The following is an 8,136-nucleotide window of genomic DNA, read 5'->3' as shown; positions in this document are numbered from 1 at the left end:
AAAAAGTTTAGAAGACTCTACCTCAAAATGTTGATTGCTTTACAGAAGTCTTTGCTTTTGTCTCTTTTGCACATTTCCATTTTCCCACAGGAGAAATAGTTTCAGCCTGGAGGAGGAGTACCTCAGAGCCCAGAGCATTTTGGGGAAATCATCCTGGTCTAAGATTCTATTGAGCCCCAGGGCTGCCCCATGAAGGGCACCATGTGAGCACCCAGGGCCTAGGGAAGAACTTGGAGACCTGAGAGCATAAAACTGGAGGGATGTCCCTGGAGAGAGTGTGAGAGGTCTCCCTCCCGGTCAAAGCAGGGATAATTTAATCCCTACCCCCACCATCACCACCTGTCCGATTCTGATGCCTTTCTTCTAGGTCCCCAGTGATCTGGCTGTGCGTATTTATTACAGCTCATTCATTCATTCAACCACGATTTACTGAGCTCTACTCTTGGCTGGTTCTGTTAAGTTCTGAGGATTCTAGGATACGGCAGACACCAACAGCGGCCTCTTGCCATCCATTCTCCTGTTAAGAAAATGACGATTTTGTTCAGGGCAACAGCATGTCTGGTTACCAACCACGTGTCCCAGCCCTCCTTGCAGCTAGGAGGGGGCTGGCTCGACCTGCAGGCTCCTTCTCTTCATCCCCTCCATCTCGGGAAAGGAGATGGGATGCTCGAGAGGAACAGCCACCTTAGGACTGTGAAATGAACATGAAAGGCAAAGACTATATTAAAGACGTTGGAGCAAAAATCTTGAAAGAATCAGTCACTGGCAGCATCATCAAATCACCAAAATGGACCTCCAGAGTTCTTGGTATATGAGAAAAACAAGCCTCCTAGTCTGTTTAAAGCACTGTTTGGGTAGTTTCTGTAACTTGCAGCTTAACAGAATCCTAAGTGGTGCAAACAGAATGAGTTACAAGCCCTGCCCTGCGTATGGACAGAGAACAGACAACTAAAAGGCAATTAGGAAACAGTGCTATCAGCAGGGTAGAGCAGAGATCCCCGGTTCTCTGGGCACGTATATCAAGGACAATGCACAAGAACCAGGGGATCAGAGAGGATTTTCTAGAGGACACAACACTTGCGTTGAGTCACGAAAAGTTAGTGGGGATTTAGGGAGACAAAGGGAGGAAGAGAGTGTGAATGGTTTTGGGCAGAGGCCATTCAGAATGGCTGGAGCATAGAAAAAGGGCAGGGATGCAGGAGATGGGGCCTGGGCTGCAGATCTTAGTACTCTAGCCAAGGTAAGAAGCTAGACTTTTATTCTCAGGGTAGTGGAGCAGTCCATTTGCATTTTAGCATGAGTATTTGTGCTACTCTGGTGGAGAATGGATGGGTAGGGTAGGGTTGGGTGAAGATTACTGATGCTGTCACCCAGGAGAAAGAAGGTAGATGGAATAGAAGGTGGAAGGAAAGCCTCAGAGGATGGAAAGGGATCCCAGGAAGGTGAAAGGGTCTGAGAGGAAGCAGGAGGCCACATCCACATCCAAGCAGCCCTGAAGTATAAGAGTCATACAAGAGGGAGAAGCAATAATACGGAAGCATTCGGGGGATGGCCAACCCGGGGCAGAGCCGGGAGGGCTTGGTAAGGCCAGAGGTGGAGAGGACATTCGGGGATGATGCTCCGTTTACCCGGGTGGTGCTCCTGAGGTTTCATGAGAGGGTCAGCTGGGACAGGGGCAATGGGCAGGTCGTTGGAGGAGATGCCAGAACAGTGTGGGCAGAGGGAAATGAAGGTGGGCAGCTGTGTTTGACGCAGATGGCAGGGACGTTAAACATGAGGGATTTAGCTGGTTTCCAAGAGAATTCATCCCTGCAATCCCAGACTGGAATCAATCGCTCCACTAACAGGCATGGGGCACCTACCATGTGCCCAGAAAGCTGGGTTTTAACAAGTCCCCTTGGGGCTTCTAATGCCTACTAAAGTTTGAGAATCACTAGGCTGGACCAATGTTTCTCAAACTTAAAGAGAAACATCCCTGAGATTCCTGCAAAGTGCAGATTTCGATTCAGTAGATCTGGGATGAGGGTGGAGAGTCTGTTTCTAATACGCTTTCAGAGGACACTGCTGTTGCTGGTCATGGACCACACTTTGAGTAGCAAGGGTCTAGACAGTAGAACTTGTTGAGACAGTGGAGAAACAGCTTCTATAGAGAGATCAGGGAATTGGCTGCTTTAGCCTGCACGAGGCTGAGATGATTTAGTGGCATTCTTCAAAAGATGTTGTTTCAATTTTTCTTTTTTTATTGAGGTCAAGGCAATGGAGAAATGGGCCAGCTTTGAAGCAGGCATAATTCAGAATAGGCTGCTTTTCCCCTCGGCCTCGGTAATGATGTCTTAAGAAGGCACTTGTCCCAAGGCTTCTGCCAGCTTGGGATTTCCTGAGAGGTTTTCCTCTCTTCACCACCCTGCTAACATCTACAGTCTCTGCTGTATTAAGTCTGAAGGTGACACACGTCAGGGAAGGCAGGACAAGGACACTGCCAGAGTGCGTTTATTGAAAATGTTGGAGAAGAAATGGAATTTTAGGTACAGTCGTCCCTTGCTATCCATCAGGCATTGGTTCCAGGACCCCTGCAGATACCAAAATCCACAAATGCCCAAGTCCCTTATAGAAAATGGTATAGTATTTGTATATAACCTATACACATCCTCCCCTATATTTTAAATCATCTCTAGATTACTTATAATACCTAATACAGTGTAAATACAATGTAAACACTATGTAAATAGTTGCCAGCACATGGGCAAATTCAAGTTTTGCTGTTTGGAACTTTCTGGAATTTTCCCCCCAAATATTTTCAATCCATGGTTGTTTGAATCCATGGATGTGAAATCCATGGATGTGAAATCCATGGATTTGGGGTGACAGCTGTAACTGCTGCTGTGGTGGCAGCTGAACTACAGTCAATAGCTAAGTCTTCTCCCAGTTCCTTGGGGAACCATGCTGGGGCAGGGGAGGGGCTGGAGCGCAGGTCACAAAGATCACTCCTTCCACTTGACTGTCAGCTGAACTTGGTAAAGGCAAAGCAGGAGCTGAATGTCTCCAAATCCATTTAGCTTGTGTTGTGTGGACCAGCAGAACAAATAATGGTCTCCAGGAACCACCTCAGAGCCTCAGGCCAGGGAAAGTCCTTCCAGACCCATCCTCACCCCGGGTCTCTGTGTGCCACTGGGCAAAGATTTCCCAACTCACAACTGTCTCAAAGAGGAAATCCAATGAGGAAAATGCCTATAATAATTCTTTCACAGTTCAGAGAAAGACAATATGAGGAGTAGTCACAGATGCCAGGTTCTGGAATCAGAGCTCCTGGGTTTGAATACAAACTCCAGCTTTTAATTGCTGTGTGTCCTTGGGCACATTTCTTTACCTCTCTGTGCTTCAATTTCTTCATCAACCAACTCTATTTGTTCTCTCCCTTTTACCAGGCTATGGGCTAAGGACAGTGATTGCATTTTGCTCATTTTTGCCTTCTGGTGGCATCTGATTGAGCTTAAGGTGCCTAAGTGACCATTTTAAGTTGGAATCTCCAGGCAGTAAGTGCCACTGGCATTCAGGAGAGGGAGAAAGGGGTGCCTGTGTGCTTGTGTCAGTTGTGTTGGGAAGGTTTGGAGAAGAAACGCCATTCAGGCTAAAATAGCACAATCGTACATTTCAGAGGAGGTGACAACTGCAGGGGCTCAAATGATGTCATCAGGGTTCAGCCCCCTTCTTTTCACCTCTAAGCCCAGCTTGCCCCAGGGTGGGCTCCATCTCCATGGAAGCTCTCCTCTTCAGACCAGATGGAGCCTCCAGGCAACCCCAGCTGAAAGAGTTGCCTTTCTTCAATAATTCTAACAAAAGTCCTGGAATTGAGCCCTTCATGGGCTCTGATTGGTTCACGTGCCATGCCCTCAGGCCAGGGTCTGCCCTTATTGGCCACTCCAGGGTCACATGCTCAGCCAGTATGCTGAATGGGGGTGGAGCCAGCTCCACCTACTACACGTGGGCTGAGGTTGGGGGAAGGGTGGTGCCCCAAGAAAAAGGGGGTGTCGGTACCAGAAGCAGGCAGAAGCACCCTCTGACCCTCAGAGCATCCAGCCCTGTGCCCTTGACTTTCTGACTCTACTCACAACGCCATTCTCCTTACCACAGGAGCTGCCCATGAGCGGGTGCCTGGGCCACACTCCATGTCCCTCGTATCTTTCCACTACCTGCATCTGATTCCCGAGCTCAGCAAGAGTCAGGGACAATCAAAAGAGTCGATGACTCCACACACACACGGAGCGACCCAGCCTACCTTGGACTCTTACGGCCAACTTTTGTTATATCGTTTCAATGAGAAAATACATTATGAGTTCCACACAACTGCTCTACAGATGGGATTTGGAAAATAAATATTCAGAGGCTAGGATGCTCTTTTTCCATCAGGACCAATACCCATTGGTCAATCTTCCCACCTCTGGTAAAATAATAGCAGCTGGTCAGGGCGTCCTCAAGCTAAATCCATGATACTCAACCTTGGCTCCAGATGGTGGTTTAAACGTTTTCCTGCTCTGACCACTTTATTCACTTTTGTGACTCTCCCGCCTTCGCCTCACTCCATCCTTTCCCTACTTCCAGCCCCAACACGAGTCTTCCCTTCCTACTCACTCCCGCCAAATCAGGCAGCACCCCTGCCTGGAAGAAGTAGAAAAGACTGTCTTTATCTTTAAGGGATCAGAGCCTCTGCTTTTCAAACAACTCCCCCATTCAAATTACAGCCAGGTAGGTAGTAGGAGCAGGGGTGGCAAGAAGAGTTGAGAAGCAGGTGTTCACAGGAAAAGGCAGCCAACAGGTAAATCACCTGAGATGAGGTAGGACATCTGGGAAAGCAGCAGTTGGAGCAGGACTAGGAACAGAAAACAAACTCGTGCATTGTTATAGCTGTAAACGTTCTTTATGCGCAAGCAAGAGACACCATCTTCAGCGCCATGAAGGGAGCAATGCAATTTATTAGAGGGCTATGGATGCCCACAAAATAGGAAGGAGATCTGACCTGCCATGTCTCAGAGAGGACAGGAGACAGAATGGTGTTGAGATTCTAGACAGAAGGAACTATTTTCTGTCCTTGTAAGATTCATTCGAGTTTCACATTTCCAGAAGTTTCACATTTCCAGAAGTTCCCCAAAGGAAAGCTGAGGGGCTGTTATCAAGAGGCAGGCTAAAATAGCGGTTCTCCATTGCAGAGGTCATAATGCTGTATTTGAGGTTTTCCCGTCTATTTAGACTTTGGGTATGCCTTTCTGTACTGTTTCTCTCTCCCTCTGTGTGAACTAGAGAGATAAAGTTGTGAGTAAATCATTCAGTAAGAACATCCCCAAGGCATTTTACTAACTAAGTGCCTGTGTCAGACCCTCTGCTGGTCACTGCAACACAAAGGCACAAATACATCATCATGGCCACCAAGGTTTAGAAGGGAAGGTAGACGTGGAACTCAGCGACAGCAGTCAATATTGTTCGTGCTGTGGGAGAGATATGCAGGGGGAATGCGGGGAGGAGGAAGCATGGCCAGGTCTGCCAAGGCGGTGGAGGCTTGAGAAGAGCATCTTCTGGGAGGTGACCCTGAGTCGAACCTGGAAAGATGGGGTTGGTAGAGGTTCAGCAGGGAGGCACTCGGGTCGAGTGGCTTACAGGGTGGTGTTCTAACCAGTACTCAGAGCAAAAGCAAAGGGGCAGAGGCACCAATCATTCTGGGTTGTTAAAAGAAGCAGTAAGTTCTCAGATGCTGAGGAGGAAGTGGAGTGTGGTGCCAGGTAAGGCTAGAGAGGAAATCACAGGCCAGGCCAGATCTCGGAAGGCCTTTGCAGTCCATGCTAAGGACTTTGGAATAAGTCTGTAGGTAGAGGGGCTCTCCAAGGATTTGAAGCAGAGAAGTGATGTGATCTGATTTGCATTTCAGGAAGATCCTGCTGGCGCAGAATGAAGGCTAGAAATGGAGATAGTTACAAGTTTATTGCAAAATTCTGGGCAGGGACCAGAACTAAAGCCATAATAATGAGGGTAAAGAAGAGGTGATAGGTAGGTGAGATGTTAGGACTCAGAGCTGATTTGTTAGGAAAGGTGAGGGACAGGGGGCATCACCCCCAGGTTTACAGCTCAGGTAGAGGTGACTGGTGAAGCCATTCTCCCAAAACAAGGTCTTCACAAAAGAAGAGGAATAAGTTGAGGAGAGAAAAAGATAAGTTCAGTGTCAGGTATTGGATCTTGGATGTCTGGGGCACCCAGGAAGAGCTCTCCAGTAGAAGGTGGGACCTCAGCATCCCAGAGCTGAGAGACAAGGACATGTGGAGCTGGGTGTGTGAGTGTAGGGGTGGGAGATGGCCTTAGGCCTGTGTGCTTGGGAGTGAAGATTGAGGGGCCAGGAGAGGAGCCTGAGAAGAGACTGTCAGGGAGGCAGGAGGAGACCCGAGAGAGTGTTGCCAGAGAGGCTGGCAGAGAATGATGTTTTCAGAAGAAGAGGACACGTTCAACAACCCTGGATGCCTCACAGAGATTCCCCACAATGAAGCTCGAAAAAAGTGCATTGGATTTGACGTTTATAAGGTCGTTGTTGACTGAAGTTAGAGATCTTTCAGTGCGGTGGTGGAGCGAGAGGCCAGATTGGGGTGAGCCCAACGGTGGGTGGTGCGTCAAGGAGAGGGAGCCATGATCATAGGAAGCTGACTTCTAACCCCCCATCCCCACCCCGTGCCCGTGGCCCCGTGCTGGCAGCAAGACCAAGACGAGCCGGGCTCTAAGGGACTCTGAAGACTTTCATTCATTTGTTCATCCATGTGTTTATCAAACATTATCTATAGAGTGTCTACTATATGCCAAGTCCTGTGCCGGGCACCCAGACCCAAAAGATGAGTAAGACCCAGTTGCTGCCCTAGAGATACTCAGGATTTAATTGGAAACACACCCAAAGATCAGACATGTAGCCATGTGATGGAGTCCCTTTTATAACCGAGTGATGAAGGATGACGGAAATCAAGGAAGGCTTCATGGAGAAGTGTCAATGGAGCGAGCTGGGTACTTAGAATCTGTCATATCCACCATGGCCAGGCAGGAAATCCCTTGAAGCAGGGGAGGGACAGGATCAGCTTTTTGTTGTGGTTTCATGCAGACAAGTGATGAATTTTCACAAATGTGCTACCCTCACGTAAGCAGCACCCAGAACAGGAAACAGGACATGACCAGCCTCCAGAAGTCCTTCCACTGGCCCCCACCCCCTTTTTTTTTTTTTTTTTTTTTACATTAAGAAAGAGTATTCGGTTCTCATTTGTGTTTTCTGTCTTTTGCTCAAGATTCCATCTATGAGATTCTTCTGTATCGCTGTGTGTAGTACTAGCTGGTCACTCTCTGACTGTCTGTTAGGAAGATGTGGCAAAGATGTGAATGAGTAGACTGTGAAACTCAGTCCCTTCCTTTGCTCTGCAGTCCTGGTGCATCTAATTGACCAGCTACCTTGGCTCCTTTCCACTCCCCAAATTTATATGGGCGGGGCCAGCTCTCCCCATGCCCCACCTCTCTCAGTAAGAGTCATTATTCACTTCTCGGATTGCTTACAATGTTCACTTAGGTGCAAGGTCTCTTGACCGTCCACCTGTGCACGTGTGTACATGTACGTGTGCATTTGTGTGTGTGCGTGTGTGTCGGCAGGGAAGGAGAGGGATGGCGCTCTGTAGGGTTTGCTCCAGCCTGGGCCCCATTTGGGGGCTGGCCTGTGAGGCCGAAAGGCTGTCCTGGAGAGACACAGGCCAGCTTGCAGGGGGAGTTGTGATGGACAAAATGGGAAGCGGAGTGGTGGATGGCGTGGCAGGGTGTGAATGACAGAGCCAGAGCCCTGCCTGTCCCAGTAATGAAGGGACCACCCTCAGAGGAGACCTAAGTCATTACTGTCATTCTAACTGCCACCCTCTCGAACACTCAGGAAGCTTTCAAATCCCAGAGCAATCCATTCCCCATTTCTGCTGGAAGAAAAATGAGAAATCATATGCTGGGAGGAATAAGTAATTCCTGCCTGTCTTTTTAAAAATACATCAAGTCCCTGCAGAGAATATGCTTTCAAACCGAGGCCTTCAGATCCATATCAGCAGGGCGGTTTCTGCTGCCAAGGCCTCTGCTGCGGACAGCTCC

The sequence above is a fragment of the Eubalaena glacialis genome, chromosome 13 (assembly GCF_028564815.1).
Source record: "Eubalaena glacialis isolate mEubGla1 chromosome 13, mEubGla1.1.hap2.+ XY, whole genome shotgun sequence".
Lineage (NCBI taxonomy): Eukaryota > Metazoa > Chordata > Mammalia > Artiodactyla > Balaenidae > Eubalaena > Eubalaena glacialis.
Note: the sequence above shows the minus strand (reverse complement) of the source record.